General features: G+C 45.1%; 1 long non-coding RNA gene across 2 annotated transcripts in view; it reads right to left on the bottom strand.

Moving 5' to 3' along the window:
* Window positions 1-625: 625 nt before the first annotated feature.
* LOC116564839 overlaps window positions 626-14,994 on the bottom strand; it is a 48,610-nt gene continuing 34,241 nt past the window's right edge. The window contains exons 1-3 of one of the 2 annotated variants that reach the window (XR_004275121.1): window positions 4,213-4,267; window positions 2,606-2,737; window positions 626-1,272 (exon numbers count right to left, since the gene is read on the bottom strand). This is a non-coding gene — a long non-coding RNA (uncharacterized LOC116564839). Of the gene's footprint in view, window positions 1,273-2,605; window positions 2,738-4,212; window positions 4,268-14,994 lie in introns of those variants that run through there. The other variant, XR_004275120.1, reaches the window with a different exon arrangement.

Below are 14,994 nucleotides of genomic sequence, written 5' to 3'. Positions count from 1 at the left end.
TACTAAGTTTGTGGTAATTTGTTATGCAACAATAGATAAGTAACACAACAAAGCATTTGGAACCTTCTATACCTGACATCCTGTGAGCACAACAATACTCTCCTTATGATATCAGCATTACACATGTAACAAAAACCACACTCACACAAGCAGGTCCACATTCACACACACATTGTAAGCTGCTGTTACTGTGCTGGGTTAAGAATTATTCATCTAGCTACAATTCCTAGGGTACTTGTTCTGCATTTAGATTCTCATTTAATCAGAACTCATTTCCAGTCTTCTTACTGCTGATCGTAAACACCAGGCTCACACACACAGGTCCACATTCACACACACAGGTCCACACTCACACACAAGGTCCACACTCACACACACAGGTCCACACTCACGATCCACACTCACACACACAGGTCCACACTCACACACACAGATCCACATTCACACAATCCACACTCACGATCCACACTCACACACACAGGTCCACACTCACACATACAGATCCACATTCACACAATCCACACTCACACAGATCCACACTCACACACATAGGTCCACACTCACACACAGGTCCACACTCATACACATTGATCCACATTCACACGATCCACACTCACACATACAGATCTGGCTGATTTTAATTAAGGCTCAACCTGAAATAAAATGGCTCCAGCAGGGAAGAGGATGCTTCTGAGAGATTCTGAGGACAGGAGGCAAGAGACTTTGGTTTATTTGGTATTGTTGGTCCTGACAGGCAGGGTCAAGTAGAAGAATGTGAATGAATGAAGCCTGTGGAAGAATTAGTCTAGCAAGGGAGCCTCATTTCTGTACCAAAACATATGGTCACCTATAACCAGCAGCTAAAGGTATTGGATTTTACATACAGAGCTGCCCAGACCAAGTGTAAGGGCCTCAGTGAGCTGCATGCTAACATTTTGTTGCTTCCCAAGTCTGCTTTTCTGGAATCCTGATGTCCCCTATAAAGAAAACCAACACTGTGGACTGTCTCATTTTAGACATGAAAGGAATGGACCTAAAGTCTGGCTACTGTCTGAGGTGGTGGCTGTCCGAAGGTTCCAGAGTGGTGCCAAGGAAACATGGCTCAGCCGTGTCTCCATAAGGAGAAGGAAGTCCATGCTTCTGCCCACGGGGCCTTCTGGGCTCCTGGTGAGCTGTCACTTCCTGTTCCAGGAGAGTTTGATGCGTGTTGGTGCAGCAGCCAACTCAGGAGCCAGAGGAAGAGGTGAAGACACCCAGAAGATCGGAGCAGGGCTGGGAGTGAGGAGGGCAGAGTTTAATGCTTTTGAATGATGAATTTCTGCCCTGAGAGACCTAGTACGTAGTATTATTTTCTCAGGGGATAACCCGTCCCCCCAACACCTGCTTTGTCATTAAAGGATGATCCACTTCTGCCAAAGAAGAACTTGAAGGACAGGCATGTAAGGCACATTAAATGACAAAATATAACCTGAGAAACACAGACAAGCGGGCAAACTCAGTTCATTGAGCCAGGGGGATTTGGATAAACCTCACAGAGAGGGGAATCTCTGGTGGCCCCCTGAAAGCCCCAGCAAAAGGCTGAATTGGGGAAGGGTTAACTCAACCTCCACCTCCCGGGTTCAAGAGATTCTTCTGCCTCAGTCTCCCAAGTAGCTGGGATTACAGGTGTCTGCCACCACGCCCAGCTAATTTTTGAATTTTTAGTAGAGATGGGGTTTCACCATATTTGGCCAGGTTGGTCTCGAACTCCTGACCTCGTGATCCACCCGCCTCGGCCTCCCGAAGTGCTGGGTTAATGGGCATTTCTTGACGAAGTGATTTAAGCTCTGAAAGTCTGTTGCTCACGGCCCCAGCAGAAGGCCCCTGGAGTCCCAGGTTTGTGACACGGCGAAGTGTCCCTCAGGCGGTCTCCTGGCCTCGGCCCCTGAGCCGCGAGGGCAGCCGAGGGGACAGCGCTGGAACCCACGGCTGGGCGGGGAAAGCTCGACACGCGGCCCGGGCCCGGACACTCGGGGGTTCGGGGGCTCGGGCGCGGCGTGTCTCTGCCCCACGCCGCCCACAGCGGCCGCGCCGGCCCTGGGCCCAGACGAGGGACAGCGCGGAGCCCCCTGGCCCGGCCTTGCCTCTGTGGCGCGGCGGGCGCGCCCGCCTTTGTCCCCCTGGCCCGCACGCCCCCCCGCGCGCCGCCTTCTGCAAGGATCACCCCCGCCGCGGCGCCGTACCTGGCCCTTTGTCACCAGCTGCCAAAGAATTCAGAAAATCAAATTTATTTCCCGATTACAGCCGGAGCGCCCTTTTGTGCACTGGGCTCTCTTTAACTGTTGAAATTCCAGCAGACGTTGTGCAGCCCTTTATGGCGCAAAATAAAAGCCGCCCCGCTTCTTGCCCCGGCCCCCGCCGCCCCTCCCGGCTCCCCTGACTTCCGAGCCCCTGTGGGAACCGGGAGGGACCTTCTCTCAGTACAAACGCTTACGAGCCCGAAGACATTGGGGCTCGAGTGTCTTGCCAGCTAAAGGGGATAAATCAATGGGCATCTTGAGTTCGGGAGGGTGTATTTCCCTTTTTCTCTGGGAATGAATAGATGAATGGTAACTCCGTTTCTTACCAGCCCAGCGCTGTCCGCAACTCTCCTGGACAAGTCCAATTTCATTCTTTTCAGCACGACTAGCTCCTGCGCGCTGCAGAAGACTCGGGTGATCTGAAAGCGCCTCTCGGGTTGTAAGTAGGTCTTCCGCACCTGCAGATGAAAAAAAAAGATGTTACTATTATTTTCCTCGATTACGTTGACATTGCCTGAAAAGGAATACAAAACATTGCCTTGCAAAGATTTTTTAACCTTCCTTCCTTCCTTTCTTTCTTCCTTCCTTCCTTCCTTCCTTCCTTCATTTTTCTTTCTTTCTTTCTTTCTTTCTTTCTTTCTTTCTTTCTTTCTTTCTTTCTTTCTTTCTTTTCTTTCTTTCTTTTCTTTCTTTCCTTTCTTTCTTTTCTTTCTTTCTTTTTTTTTTGTGATTCTGCAGGGAAATAAATGTATGTCTTTTATATTTTTGAGAAAACTAAAAAGAGAAAAAAGGCAATCTAGAGTGGGCACAGCTCACAGCATGTATTCCCACACTTTTTGGACACTCATAAAGCAACGAATAAGAGAGACGAATAGGCACAAATCTTCTAACACATCAATATCAGCCCAATAATAAATGCACCCATGAATACAGTTACAAAGGCCATGATAATTTTTACTCTCATTATAAAATATTTAGCAGCATAACTTGAATTATATAGTCATGGAAGAAAACTGTATAGGAAAAATTAGGTCCATTAATTGTAAATCATACATGCTATAAGGCTTTTGCAAGCTCTTAAGAATAATAACATATATTTTTATTATAGAATAATAATTATTCTTAACAATATATATATTTAGCGCTGAGGAAGGATTTTTTTTCACCATCTCTTTTTTTTCTTTATCGTGAGAATGTAAGATACCACTCAGTCATTCTGTGTCTAAAGCAAATGATTATAAATCAATGCCACATTTGCTAATAAACGGTATTCCTCTCTTTATACACATCTGTGTGTCTCCTCACACACAGGCATACATGCACACACATACGCGCACACACACACAAAAGTGCTTGGCCCACTCGGCCTCCCCATAATTTCACAAAAGAGTGACTCTAATGTTTTCTGCCTCGTGGGGAGCCGGTGGGCACGGCAGTGAATTGGATACCTACACCAGAGAAGGCCTGAGAGGCGTAATCAAATAAGGGAACCACTTGAACTGAACTCCCAGCAGGAGCGGGAGGGAGGCCTTGAGAGGTTACACGTAGTTTTTATCCAGCCTCGCAGGAGAGCACCAACTTCCTGCTGCTAGAAATTTGTCTGCAAATTTTTTCCTCATTCAGACAGAGAGCTGGGGTCCAGGAAACACCGGGTTGATATGATAACTTGATTAAGTCTGGGGACAGATGACACAGCAGCACCAAGTGGACTCAAAGGAACCTGCGCTCTCCTCTTTAACCTCTCCTTGGGAGCCTACAAATTATATCTATTAATGTATCAGCCTCCCGGCATCACACAAAGACGTTGTCTGCCTAAATGTATGTCAGTCATTTGCAGGGGCCTTTGTGGAATTCCCACCACATTTTCATTTCTCTTCTCTATTTGAAAAAATAAAATTTAAACTGATAGGCTTGACAAAGGTTCACAGTCCACCTCCTCCCAAATCGCTTTGAAGGTATAAGTCAAGTTCATCAGCAAAAGCGTTCAAAACAATCCTTGAAATGAGCCTTGGGCAGCTGGGGCATATCCAGGAGAGAGAAACTACAAGGAAGAAGTGTTTGGAAACCACATCCGGTAAAGCATGGATGGAAAAACCAGGGACTTGCCTGGAGAAGAGAAAACACAGAGAGGATTTGGGAGCTGAAGAAGTGCCAATGGGAAGAAGGATGAGAGTTTGCTGTGGGTCTCGGGACAGAGCCCAGGGAGAGACAGGCGTTCACCAAGTGCCAGCAAAGTGCCTGGATGAAAAATGGGCCACGTGCTGGAGCCGCCCCTGCGGATGTGAGGAAATCAGTAGTGTGGCCACAGCTGCACGAATCACAGCTGCCTCTCCTGATGTCTGATTCAGGAGACAGGCGGCCATTGAGAGGCTAAGAACCTCAGCTCCAAATACTACGGTTTTTTTTTAATTTGAGGGTTAATTAACACACAATAAGTTTTGTATCCACCACCCCAGTCAAGATACAGAGCATTTCTACTGACCCTGGAAGTTCCCTAGTGCCCCTTTCCAGCCCATCACATCCCACTCCACCTCCTAGGCAATCAGTGTTCTTTTTTTTAAGAGACAGATTCTCACTCTGTTGCCCAAGCTGAAGTGCAATATCAGGGTCATAGTTCACCGCAACCTGGTATTCCTGGGTTCCAAGTGATCCTCCTGCCTCAGCCTCCCCAGTAGCTAGGACTATAGGTGTGCACCACCACACCACCTAGATTTTTGATATTTTTTTTGTAGAGATGGAGTCTCTAACTACTGGCCTTAAGCAATCCTTCCACCTCAGCCTTCCAAAGTGCTGGGATTCCAGGCATTAGCCACTGTACCTAGTTGGCAATTGCTGTTCTGATTTCTATCACTCTCAATTAGTTTTGTCTGTTTTTAGAACTACATTTGCATAGGATAATACAGTATGTACTCTTCTGTGTCTGGTTCCTTTTATTTAGATGATGCTATTGAGATTCACCCATGTTGTTTGCTCGTTTTTATTGCTGAGTATATTCTCTAGGAGAGCAAGACGCAGATTGCCCAGCCATTCTTCTGCTGATGTGTATTTACGTTGTTTCCTGTTTGAGGGTATTGTGAATACAGCTGCTATGAACAGTCTGATAATATTTTCCATTTCTGAGTCATAGGATGAGGATATATTCCAAATGCCATTTTAAACAAGGCTGCAAAGCAAGAAAAGACTGAGGTCATGAAAGGTGTCATCTTCAGTCAAAACTGGGAAGACTTTCTGGGACTTGACAGTTTCTAGCTATTGTCCTCACCTTCCCCAGACAGCCCAAGTTGCATCCTTGTTCCTCTCACCAGTGGGCAGAAGGCATATACTGAGACTGATCTAGGGCATCCTGGGAGTCTTCATGAGCAAGAATATCCATCTCAGCAAAATGGGTATTGGCATCCTTCCAGCTTACTCAAAATATGTGTATTCCCATCTACTGAGCTCCCACTGTGTGCTGCGCCTTGTGGGTGCACAAGGAGCCATAGGGCGAGAGAAACGAATTTGATGAAGGCTCTGTCTTTAAAGTGCTTGCAGCCAGGGGCAATGGTTCACGCCTGTAATCCCAACACTTCAAGAGGCTGATGCAGGTGGATTACCTGAGGTCAGGAGTTCGAGACCAGCCTGGCCAACATGGTAAAACCCCATCTCCACTAAAAATACAAAAATTAGCCCAGCGTGTTGGTGTACACCTGTGATCCCAGCTACTCGGGAGGCCGAGACAGAAGAATCACTTGAACCCGGGAGGCAGAGGTTGCAGTGAGCAAGACTGTGTCATTGCAATCCAGCCTGGGCGTATGTGCAAGACTCTGTCTCAAAAATAATATAAATAAATAAATAAATAAATAAATGCTTGCAAGTCTAGAAGGAGAAATTTAATAAGTAATAAAGTATGAAACCGCAAGTCAATCTTCAACAAACACTTGGGAGTCACCTGCTGCGCTGGCTCTGGGCTGATGCTGACGTGGAGGGAGATGGGTAGACAAACACAGACAGAAAGTGAAGCCCACCCCTCTGAATCATGGGAAAAGAGGGAAAAGAGCCTCCCACTCCGGGATAATGAGTTCCGTTTAGGAAAGAGGATATCTGGCCAAGGGAGAGGTTGGATTTAGATTTGGAACAGGCATCCCAAACCCCAGATCTGCTGCATCACCTTGGGACACAGAACCTGTCTCTGCCGGGTGTCCCCATGTGTCCTTATCACCTGACTTCAGGTGGCACTAGGGCTTCCAAGTCAAATCAAAGACATCAGAACACAGAATGTTGGTGCTGGGAGGCCCTTTAGAGTTCACAGTTCACTCCATCCCAAGTACACATGGGGAAACAGAGTCTCAAGCTAAGGGAAGTTACTGTCTCAAAATCACAGGGTGAACATGTTTGTCTCTCACTACAATTAATATTCTACTGTGTCAGTCCGTCATTTATTATAAGTTCTTATTACATAATAGAGACCTTTATTTATTCACGATGTTAGCATTGAAGGGATAAGATTAGCACATTCCCTGTAGTCTCAGCAGGTTAATCAGACTTTACCTGTGAGCAGCTGTTGCATTTGGAGAGACACATCTTTAATCCAGAAGTTATCTAAACTTTATGATAAAAACAGTAGATCATGTTATGATAGGGCCTTATGTGATTATGACTCACTCATCTTCTATATCAAGTTGTTTATTTTTCTAAGTGTTAGGCAATGGCACCATCTTGGCTCATTGAAACCTCCAGCTCCTGGGTTCAAGCAATTTCTCTTACCTCTGCCTCCTGAGTATCTGGGACTACAGGTGTGAGCCACCACACCTGGCTATTTTTTTTTAATTTCTTTTTCTTTTCTTTCTTTTTTTTTTTTTAGTAGAGACAGGGCTTTACCATATTGGCCAGGTTGGTCCTGAATTCCTGACCTCCAGTGATCTGCCCACCTCAGCCTCCCAAAGTGTTGGGATTACAGGTGTGAGCCACCGCCCCTGACCTATCATTTCTCTACTCACAGGTTTGACAAGTGTTTAATCATAGAAAACTGTTTAAACAACTTTATATTTATTCTGCTTTTTTTCTATGGAATAAAAAACTTCATTACTTTGGACAAACCCCTATACCCTATAAAAACACTGATGTATATTATATTACTGCAAAGTGGGAGAAAGTTGTGAATATATTGAATTTCCATACTACCATCCAAATGGATGTTGACAAATTTGTTTAAAAGAAAAAAATGAATTTGGATTTATGCAAATTTTGCAGGAATGCTTTCAAAATTAATTTACAAATTAGAGGGAATAAAAACAGCAATGTTCACGATTCCTGCTTTGTAGTTTTTTAATAGTAATAAAAATTCTAAAACACTCTATACATACACAACATTTTATGTTTTCCAAAACACCTTTATATGCATTCTTTTACAGGAACTCTTGATAAATGGCAATGTATATGCTACCTCCCTTTTGCAGGTTGAGAAGACAGAGGCTTGTCCATGATCACATAGCTAGTGGTCCCCACCCACCATCCCTTCCCCAAAGAGCAGTATGGCACCATGTGATAGTCCCACACAGAAACCAAGAAAACTGGAGGAAGGCATTAATATAGTAGCTCTTTCGGTGTTGATTGTAAGATCTGTGCTCACAGAACTGTTTTTAGACATAAGATATTCATTTCTATAGGTCTTCTGCCAGAAACGGTTAGCTACATAATTTGTGGGTTTTACTTGCTATTTACTGTTTTATTTGCTATTTAATGTCATTCCAGGTGAAGAAAAATTAAAATTTTAAATTATTAGCGTGAGTTTTTGTTTTTGTTTTTGTTTTTTTTTGAGACAGAGTTTCACTCTTGTTACCCAGGCTGGAGTGCAATGGCGTGATCTCGGCTCACCACAACCTCCGCCTCCTGGGTTCAGGCAATTCTCCTGCCTCAGCCTCCTGAGTAGCTGGGATTACAGGCACGCGCCACCATGCCCAGCTAATTTTCTGTAGTTTTAGTAGAGACGGGGTTTCACCATGTTGACCAGGATGGTCTCGATCTCTTGACCTCGTGACCCACCCGCCTCGGCCTCCCAAAGTGCTGGGATTATAGGCGTGACCCACCGCGCCCGGCTAGCGTGAGTTTTACAATTCATCTTTAACTTGTAAAGGGCCATTTTAAATGCAAATATAAGAACATTTAACTCCTATGCAGGATCACCAAAATTGCAGAATTTTTATTTTGTAGCCTGTATGTGTGTGTGTGTGTGTGTGTGTGTGTGTATACATTCTTTTCAGAACAGTGAAAGTGCTGTACAAAACTGACCCTGCTGTTTTTATTTCTCTTGGTAATACACACACATTTCTCAACCCTCTGTACCTTTGGCTTACGTTGAGACTAACAGAAAGGACAAGGAGCTATGTATCGTCCTAGCTCTCTGTTTCCTTCTCTTGTCATTTTCTTATTTTATTTATTTATTTATTTATTTATTTATTTATTTATTTATTTTGAGACGAAGCTTCGCTCTTGTTGCCCAGGCTGGAGTGCAGTGGCACGATCTCAGCTTACCGCAACCTCCACCTCTCAGGTTCAAGCAATTCTCCTGCCTCAGCTTCTCAAGTAGCTGGGATTACAGGCATGTGTCACCACGCATGGCTAATTTTGTATCTTTAGTAGAGACGGGATTTCTCCATGTTAGTCAGGCTGGTCTCAAACTCCCGATCTCAGGTGATCTGCCTGCCTTGGCCTCCCAAAGTGCTGGGATTACAGATGTGAGCCACCATGCCTGGTCTCTCTTGGCATTTTCAATGGATCTGTTTTGCTAACATAGGGACATTAGGTGACTAAGAAAGGATATGATGGGATTCTTTGATCAATTGTGCTTCTTAGACTGCCACTGTCTTTTTTTATTATTATTAATTTTCATTCTTTTGCTTTGGTTTGCAAGGAGTGCCAGGTTTCTCAGGGCCATGACTGCTGGCTTACTCAGCTGTGGGCAGAGCATGCTTACCTCCCTGAGTCTTGAGGAACTCTTGGGCATCTGGGGCCCACTGGACTCCTGTACTTCTGGGCATGGATCAAGCTCTGCATGAATGGCATAGCAAGGAATTGCAGCTGCGTGGCTCTCCTCTGCACCACTGTCTCATTGAGCTTCACTCACAAAACGAAGTTCAAAGACGAAATGATCAAGAATGTCAAGACAGTGACAGAAGAGTATTAAGCCAAGCACGTGACACTTCTCAGCACAGAGTCCTCAGTAACAGAACTTCATGGACACATGCCAAAGTCAGCCATGAGTATTCCTAATCTAGAGGCTTCCAGAGTACTGATGTGGCTGGGGGGGTGGCTCACGTCTGTAATCCCAACACTTTGGGAGGCCGAGGCAGGCGGATCACCTGAGGTCAGGAGTTCAAGACCAGCCTGGCCAACATGGTGAAACCCCATCTCTACTAAAAATGTAAAAATTAGCTGGGTGTGGTGGCAGGTGCCTGTAATCCCAGCTACTTGGGAGGCAGAAGCAGAGAGAATTGCTTGAAACCCTAGAGGTGGAGGTTGCAGTGAGCTGAGATGACACCACTGCATTCCAGCCTGGGCGATAGAGCGAGACTCCTTCTCCAAAAAAAAAAAAAAAAATGAGTACAGATGTATCTCTCAGACCTGAACTGTGGCTGAACTTCTAGATAAATTCCAGGGTGGAGCACCTTCCTCACAACATCTCTAAAATTGATGGGACTCAGTGAAGCGTAACCCCAGAGGGAAGATGGAACTCCCAGTACTGCCCCACCTGAGAGCCATGTCCCTATAGCTCGGTGACTTGAGGATGAGGAAGGAATGGGGGAGAGTAGAAATCAGCTGGGCACAGCCAGAGCACAGTGGAAGAAGTCTTGTCAAGAAAATGCTATTATGATCAGAAATTAAAGGGGGAATCCAAAATGTTATTATCACCTAGCGATGTTCTTCTTTACCCACAAAATAATGCTTTAAAGAAACTCATTGTTGAAAATATCTCTTTCAAATACACATTTACACAATCCATTTAATACAACCCCTGGAATAACTGCTGTGTAATAGAAAGAGTCAAGGAAATCTAACTTCCAGTTAAGTTCGGATTCCTTCTTGATGCATCTATTCATCCATCCATCATCCATCCATCCATCCATCCATCCATCATCCATCCATCCATTCATCATCCATCCATCCATCTTCCATCCATCCATTATTGGTCCATCCATCCATCACCTATCCATCCATCCATCCATCATCCATCCATCCATTCATCATCCACTCATCCATCCATTCATCCATCCATCCATCCATCATCTATCCATCCATCCATCATCTGTCCATCCATCCATCAGATGACTCTGGGCAGGTCACCTAACTTCTCTGAGCCTCAATTCTCTCATCTGTAAAATGGGAATAATGATTCCTAATCCAGAGGTAGGGTCCTTGTGAGAATGAAACTACGGAATGCATGTAAAAGTGAGTTGTAAGCTGTAAATCACTGTGCACATGTGAAGGCATGTATATTGCACTGGCACGTTGGTATGCTGTGTACAAACATTATGTATCACACACGGACGCCATCAGGAAATTCCACTCTGGGGCAGAGTGATTTACAAAGCCTGTTCAGAAGTGGAGTCAATTAAGGTCAGCTTTCTATGTTGCTAAACAACAGGGGATTCTGGGTTCAGTAACGTTGAAAGGCAGGCCCAACACACCCCTTGAAACTGGGCTTTTGAGAGGGTTCAAAGGAAGGCGAAACAAAAGCCCCTCTTTGTGATGTTTTCACTCTTCCTTCATTGTCCCCTTTCACCCTCCAAGGGCCTTCATGTAAAGAAAGGGGCTGCTAATGTGGCGAGTGGGAGTTTGAAATTGTCCTGGGCCAACAATGTTGGCACATTCTGCAGGGCCTCATTACAGAATCATCTGAAATGCTTGAGAAGTGTTTCCCACTCATTAGCATAAATAGCAGAAAAACTCTTTCACAAACAAAGCAGGTTCCATCTGCCCCAGTATGTCCTCACCTTGACTTCAAATGGCCAGTCCCTCCCCCAGCACAATACAGGGGCGCCGGCCTCCGAGGCCCCAAACACCTCACTTCAGAACAGCATTCAGCGAAATATCAACACGGTAACCTGCATGTTTATTCATTGGCCAGCCCCCTCCTTTTAATGGAGCCCCTTCCCCATTGTGGCCACTTGATTCTTTCACAGACCTAAAAGGGACAGGGAGGGAGAGGCTTCCTTTCGAAGCTGTTGGGACCCTTAGCAACCCACACCTTGTGAGAGGGTCCAATAGGCTAATTAGGTTTGTTCTGCCTTTTTGGCCCAGGCGTATTTTGTCAGGTATTCTGCTGTGAGATTAAAGAGTCATTAATCATCCAGGCCTGACGCTGACAAGGTGGCTTTTACAATGAAGTCCACTTCTCTGGTGCTGGCTGGAGCCGAGGCCGGATCTGTTTTGCATTACATTGCAGAAGAATGTGATGTGGGCTTCTTCCCAGTCAGCCGCACAGGATATCAACCTCGGGGCCCCAGGTTCTTAAGGAGACTGGTGCCAGGGACACAGATAGCATCTACTTTGAAGACAAATGATGCTCACGGCAGCTGGGTGGAGTCTGTTGGGTTCCAGAAGGGCAACTCACAGAATAAGGGCAGAGCCTGACAGAGTCAGACCTTAGTCCCCAGGCTTTTTACCGAAGAAAGCCCAGAGGCTTAGAAAGGAAGGATACTTGCCCAAGAACACACAGCAAGCCACTATGAGAGCCAAGATTAAAACAAGGCATCTCACTGCTGTCTGTCCACTACCACATCTGAATCCCAATCTAACCTTTTTATAACCCTTTTCAACACAGTAACTGCTGCAGTTGGCAAATCAGAGGTCCTGCACTCGGCAGAGAAGAATGGAAGTCAATCCCATTTGTCAAGCGCTACAAAAGGCTATGCACTGTGTTATTTTGCATACAATTGATCCATTTAAATGCCATTTTCATAGGATGACTTGTGAAAGGGCTCAGCCACCATCAGTTCTCACCCAACACGACAGTTTTCCTCATAAGTAGGCATTATCATCCCTAGTTTTACAGGCAAAGAAGCCAAGACACAGCAAGGTTAAATAACTCATTCACAGCGGATATTCTTTCCTATATCAGAATGCCATTTGAAAAGATGAGTTCTCTAAATCTAAGTGTTCTCATGAACTTTTATTATTACAGATGTAAATCATAAATTTAAAGCTTAGGTCCTGGGCCAGGCACGGCATGCCTGTAATCCCAGCGCTTTGGGAGGCCGAGGCGGGTGGATCACCTGAGGTCAGGAGTTGGAAACCAGCCTGGCCAACATGGCAAAACCCTGTCTCTCTTAAAAAAAACAAACAAACAAACAACAACAACAACAACAACAACAACAAAAACAGAAAGCTTAGGTCAGTTATCAAAACATCAGATTATCAGAATGAGTGTTTCCTTTTCATCTCAATTTGTGGTAATGCCATCTATCTTGCCATCTATCTCTGCTGACGTTTTCTTGCTGTCCTTTCTTCTTTTATTCTTTCATTAATTTAGCAAACATTTATTAAACAACTACGACGCCACATGGGGATGCCCAGATTTTAAAAACATAGCCAGATGCCCTTTTCTTGTGACATTGCTGGAAAATGAGCTCCTCACAAATGAGAGAGTAAACCAAGAAGGAGGAAGACGGCCAGGTGCGGTGGCTCACGCCTGTAATCCCTGCACTTTGGGAGGCTGAGGCGGGCGAAGCACCTGAAGTCAGGAGTCTGAGACCAGACTGACCAACATGGAGAAACCCTGTCTCTACTAAAAAAAATACAAAATTAACCAGGCATGGTGGTGCACACCTGTAGTCCCAGCTATTTGGGAGGCTGAGGCAGGAAAATCACTTGAACCCAGGAGGGGAAGGTTGCAGTGAGCTGAGATTGCGCCACTGCACTCCAGTCTGGGTGACAAAAGGGAAACTCTGTCAAAAAAAAAAAAAAAAGAAAAGAAAAGAAGAAAGATAAGGAGGAGAAGGAGGAAGACAAGGGCTGTGGGAGACAGCAGCTCCAACATAGAAGGATGATGAAGGCATCCCCGGACGCTGCAGGGGACTCCAGAGGAAGGCTGTGTGCCCAGTGGGTAGGGAGGGCAGCTGGCCCACACTGCTGCAAGGCAGTGGGACAGGTTTCAGCAGAAAGACAAATTCGATAGGAGACCTGATCATCTAAATCACCACAGAGGAGATTGAGAACTTTGGCAGAGTTCTTTTTTTTTTTGAGACGGAGTTTCGCTCTTGTTACCCAGTCTGGAGTGCAATGGCGCGATCTCGGCTCACTGCAAACTTCGCCTCCTGGGAGAACTTTGGCAGAGTTTGAACCTTAACTATTACTTTACACAATGAAAACAAAACAAAGGGACTCATACCTGTAATCCCAGCACTTTGAAAGGCCGAGATGGGTGGATCATTTGAGGCCAGGAGTTCGAAATCAGCCTGGCCAACATGGTGAAACCCCGTCTGTACTAAAAATACAAAAATTAGCCAGGGATGGTGGTGGGTACCTGTAATCCCAGCTACTAGGGAGGCTGAGGCAGGAGAATCACTTGAACCCTGGAGGCAGAGGTTGCAGTGAGCCAAGATGGAGCCACTGCTCTCCAGCCTGGGTGACAGAACAAGACTTCATCTCAAACAAACAAACAAACAAAAACCAATAATAATGAAAAACAAAACAAATGGATGAACAAGACAGTTACTAACTCCAGGAAAGGAAAAGCAACCACACTGACCTGCAAGGCTCAGTGATAAATTGAATTTATATTTTCATATGTAAACAAAGAATGATGAATAAGCGACATTAACGTATGACAGTACTGGGAGGATACGGAGTGAAAGAGTGTGTGTGAGGGGAGGCCACCGCACAAGAAGAAAAAGCTAGACGCATCTTTCATGGTGGGAATTCAAGGCTTCGTGCTTAAAACTAAAAAATCGAAACACAGAAACACAAGTATATTAGGGACAACATTTATGGAACTATTTGACTCTCCAAATTATGTGGATGTGTAACTTTGATAAATACAGAAACTCAGAAAGTTATTGATGAATTTAATTGTTAAAGTAAGACATTGTGCTTGTTGTCTAGGGGTTAACAATGTCCCTGGGAGGCTGTCAGGCCAAACTGGAGCTTACCTGGGATGCTCTGGCACTTCTGTGGGTTGCTGAGAGGTGGAGCAAGAGGTAAGGACGTTCACAGGTGAGGGGAGGGGCGATGTCTTGAGTGGATGCAGCTGTGAAAGGGAGGGGGCATGAGGAATTGGTCTGAGAAACATTGACAGTCTGGAAGCCAGAAAAGGCGGTAGAACACTGGGGAGATAATCCTAGTAATGTCCATCGAGAGAGACAGGACTCGAAAGTGAGCCTGAATCAGTCCCAGTTTGAACCCCAGCTGCTGTACTTACTAACCACACGATTTAGCTACTCTCAGCCTCACTTTCCACATCTATAGAAGAGAAAAGTAATATCTCCCACACAGGATGGTTTTTATGCTTGATTCAGACACACTTATAAAGCCTCTGCTACCAAACGCTTAATGCATCTCAGGCACTGAATAAAACCAGCCCGCAAACACACCATCAGTGGAAGCAACACGGTCAGTAGTATTTCTTGTTTCTTAAAAGTATAAATACTTGTGAAGATCATCTATTTGAGCCTATAGAATGACTCAACATCAGAAAGAAATGAGAACAAAAGTGCATGTAAAGAAAATGGCTTTAATGGAA

The sequence above is a fragment of the Sapajus apella genome, unplaced genomic scaffold (assembly GCF_009761245.1).
Source record: "Sapajus apella isolate SASKATOON/1434 unplaced genomic scaffold, GSC_monkey_1.0 scaffold38, whole genome shotgun sequence".
Taxonomy (NCBI): Eukaryota; Metazoa; Chordata; class Mammalia; order Primates; family Cebidae; genus Sapajus; species Sapajus apella.
The sequence above is the reverse complement of the archived record's forward strand: the minus strand, read 5'-3'. Positions and strand labels throughout refer to the sequence as shown.